The sequence below is a fragment of the Zingiber officinale genome, chromosome 7A (genome assembly GCF_018446385.1).
Source record: "Zingiber officinale cultivar Zhangliang chromosome 7A, Zo_v1.1, whole genome shotgun sequence".
Classification (NCBI taxonomy): domain Eukaryota; kingdom Viridiplantae; phylum Streptophyta; class Magnoliopsida; order Zingiberales; family Zingiberaceae; genus Zingiber; species Zingiber officinale.
Genome location: NC_055998.1, coordinates 17,342,893 through 17,347,196, shown reverse-complemented (window position 1 = coordinate 17,347,196; position 4,304 = coordinate 17,342,893).

Sequence of the window (4,304 nt, the reverse complement as noted above, 5' to 3'; positions counted from 1 at the left end):
TAAAAAAAAACTTTAAACAAATTGATCCGGCAGTAAACCCAGGGTAGGCTAACTAAGCGAGCCGAGCAGCTGGGGTAGGTCCGAGCGGAGCTAGAGTTAACCCATCCAAGGGCTTGGGTTTCCGACGTCAAGGCTGGGAGATCGAAGGGCCGAGCGGTAGTCCGCTCGGCAGAAGCATAAGGGCCGAGCGGGAGTTCGCTCGGCAGAAATATGGGCGAGGGTAAAAGGTAGCCGAGCGGCTCATCCGCTCGGCCCTGGATCTAGGATGTTAGCAGGAGCATGTCTGATGATTAGGCCGTACACAAAATCGCACGATGGAGGATCTCGCCGTCACATCGTGAAATGGTCGGTACAGTAGCAGTATGGTCTCATGAACATCTTCCTGATAGATCCATATTTGGGCATGGCCCTTCTGACAGACCCATACTTGAGCATGGTCAAAGGCATGTTGTTGATTTGACCGGGGCATTCGGGTCTCCTCCAAAGGTCTATATAAGGCCTCCATTTCTTCACGGAGGTATGATGATAAAAATCTTGATTGGGAACCACCTTTTATTCCTCGCGACTTGAGTCGGAGGGCCGGACACCCTCCTCCCGGCCTTGGGTGTTCACCGAGCATTCGAGGATTCCGAGAACGCCACGTGCCCGTCCCTTGACTCCGATTCGGACAGATCAAATTGCGCCCGTGGGAACGCTCACGCTCCGATCGGAAACAATGGACGAGGCCGGACGACGAAGACACTGACGCCAAGGAGGAACTCGGCCTGTCGAGATAAGGGCCGCCAAACTGTGGAGCAAAACAAAAGCATCCGACGAGCGAACAACAATGCGACATCTGCGTCGGGGCGGCGAAGCACCTCAAGCCACCATCGCATTCCATCGGCCCTATTTCGCACTCGGCGACACCATCAAGAGATAGAGGCTCTTCCCATCAAAATGCCAAGGCGGATGATAGAAAAGGAAAGCCCCGGACGGACTCATCTCGAGCGGACCAACCGCCAATTTTCGGAAGCCATTCTGCGAGATCCTTTGCCCAAGCACTACGTGCCCCCTACGATCGGCGAGTATAATGGAACAACGGCCGGATGATCATTTGGGTAAGTTTGATAATACCGCCACGCTCCACCAATACAGCGATGGAGTGAAGTGCCGAGTCTTCCTTACCACGCTCTCGGGATCGGCTCAGCGGTGGTTCGTAGTGCCGGACGGATCCATCACAAGCCTTCCGGACGGCCTTCCTCCACCACTTCGCCAGCGGTCGGCGTTATCAGAAAACAAGCGTCGGCTTGTTCGCCATCAAACAAGAGCCAAAGGAATCGCTGAACTTACATCCAGCGATTCAACCAAGTGGCGATGGACATCCCAATGACCACATCGGAACGATGATGAACGCCTTCACACAAGGGCCTTGTTGATGGGGACTTCTTCGGATCGCTCATCCGAAAGCCGCCCAGACTATGATCACATGCTACATCGGACTAACGAATACATAAGCGTGGAAGAAGCGCAAGCCGCCGAAAAAGAAGCTCCAACCGAGCGTGCACTTATTCATGCCGAGCAAAGTCCGGCAAGAACCACCTAGAGGACCAGGGTGAAGCAATTCGATCTCCCACACCAGATCGCATGTACAAGAAGTGGATGCCGCTCGGCCAAGCCAAAGAAGAGGTGGACTCCTATGTTCCGCTCCTTCCACCACCGACACGCACAACACGAGATCACGAGTCTTCCTCGTGACTAATCCCGTTCGGAGGGCTGAACGTCCCCCGTGACGGGAGGCAAAGGGCTGAAGCCGGACCCGCATGGAGAGGCAACATCACCGCACGCCTGATCGGACGATCACCCAGACAAGAGAATGCAGGCCTAGGGTCCCACCATCCACCTGAGGAAGAAAACAGGAATTTCCCGGGCGAAATCAGCGTTATTCTCCGGGCCACCGAGGAGACTCCAACCAGCAAGAAAGGCGTCCGTGTGCAGATCCACGGTCCGGTAGCCAAGCGGGCGATGACCGTAAATCACTTCGGGCCCGGGATTTAGAAGGAGTAGAAGTACCCCATGACGTTGCTCATTAAAGCGGTAATAGCAAATTACACCATTCACCGCATATTTGTTGACACAGGAGCTTTGCCAACATCATATTCAAAAAGGCTCGATCGGTTGCAAATTGATCAATCCGGTCACGCCATGATAACCCGCCCACGGGTTTACGCAATGAAGTTCACCGGTCCACGATTGGTGGCCATCTCAGGAGAAGAACCGCCCGGAGGACCAGACAATAAACTTCGGTGGTCGACTCTCCATCATCTTACAATGTCATTCAGGGCTGACGTACTCGGCGAATTCCGAGCGGTTGTCTCAACCTTCCACCAGAGATAAAGTTCCCGTGGAGGACAAAGTTGGAGAAGTGCGGGGAGATCAACTAGCACTCGGCGTTGCTATATAGAGATGATCCGAGCGAAGCTTCTTCCGCTCGGAAGGTCCCCCGAATTGAGGTACACGCCATACGCGAAACCCCGCTGAATTTATGATGAAAGGAGGAAGTTCAGATCCATCCGACCCGATCGGAAGCCACCACTTTCATCGCTGGATGCGGGGAAAAGAAGAGAGGCGATCCAATGCCTCCAAAGAAAATCATGATGTCTTTGTGCGGTCGACATGAGTTGCCCGGCATTCGCCAAGCGATCTCGATGAATGCATGTCCGGACCGACGCCGCGGTGAAGCAGAGAAAAGGACTTCAACAGCGAGAATACCATTATCCTAAGGAAGTAGAAACTTAAGGGCCGCACATACGCGGTCAGTTCTGAGCCGGGCCAACGAGTCTTGGTCTCCAAGCCGGGCGGCAAGTGGAGGGTCGCATCGACTTCGAGACTGAACAAAGCATGCCCCAAGGATTTTTATCCTCCGCCTTGATAGATCAACGGTGGACTCTACGGTATTATTGCATGCTTGATGCCTACCAAGGGTATCATCAAGCCTCGAAGATCAAGAAAAGTAAGCTTGTAACGAATGACGGCATATATTGCTACAACGTGATGCCGTTCGGATTAAAGAATCTGGGCCACTTATCAGCCGATGAACAAGGTGTTCAGGAGCGGATCAGGGAATCTAGAAGTTTATGTGGGCGACATCCTTATCAACCGTCCGATACCATCTTTTCAAAGATATGGAAGAAACCTTCCAAACACTGCAATATGAGTCAAGCTAAATCCCCAAAAATGCCTGTTCGGAGCTAAAGAGGTTCTTGGGGTATATAGTGACTGAGCGGGGAATCGAAGCAAATCCCAACAAGGTGAAAGCCCTGCAAGACATGCCGCCCCCAAGAAATACAAGAGAAGTGCAAAGGTTGACCGGTCGGATAATTGCTTTATCCAGATTCATCTCTAGAACCTCCGATCGGAGCCTGCCCTTCTTCAAGATCCTGCGAAAAGCTACAAAGTTCCAGTGGGATGAGGAGTGTGACCGAGCATTTGAAGAGTTGAAGACATACCTAAATTCCCTGCCTATACTTGCCAAGCCGATCGGCGGGGAATCACAGTATATGTATCTGTCATCAACTGAGCATGCTGTAGGCTCGGCACTTGTGAGGGCAAGTGATGAAGAGCAGCCGGTGTATTTTCTGAGCCATATTTTGAAAGATGCTGAATCTCGCTACACCGGGCTCGAGAAGTTGGCCTTTGCTCTGGTTCTAGCCGCTCGGCGCCTTCGACCGTATTTCTTAGCCCACACAATCATTGTCCGGACGAACAGTCCACTCGGAAGAGTCCTGTTGAATCCAGAAGCGTCAGGACGACTTATCAAGTGGACAACAGAAAGCGAATTTGATATCCAAGACCAGCTACATTAAAGCCCAATCCTTGGCTGATTTTAGACCGAGGTATGAGGCCGAGTGGAAGCTCTATGGAGGATATATGTGGATGGGTCTTCCACCCGGCTAGGGATTGGGATATTGCTCATCTCACCGCAAGAAGAAAAGATGCACCTATCACCCTACTGACTACAAGACCACCAACAATGAAGGAGAGCACGAGGCCATTATAGCGGATTACAGCAAGACGATGTGGGTGCCGGTCATGATCCTTCATTGGATCAACAACACCAACAACTTTACGCACCTTTGAAATCAATAGCGCTGGGTTTCCTCTCTAGCCTTTGAAAACTCAAAGCTACTTTTCGAGAAGTGCTTATTCGAAGATTCCCCGCGGAGAACCGTGCGGCCGATGAATTAGCCAAACTTAGCTCATTAACGCCGATCGCCATTCAAACCGATTGAAAAATACCGGTGGCGCAGACGCCGATCGGATGGAGG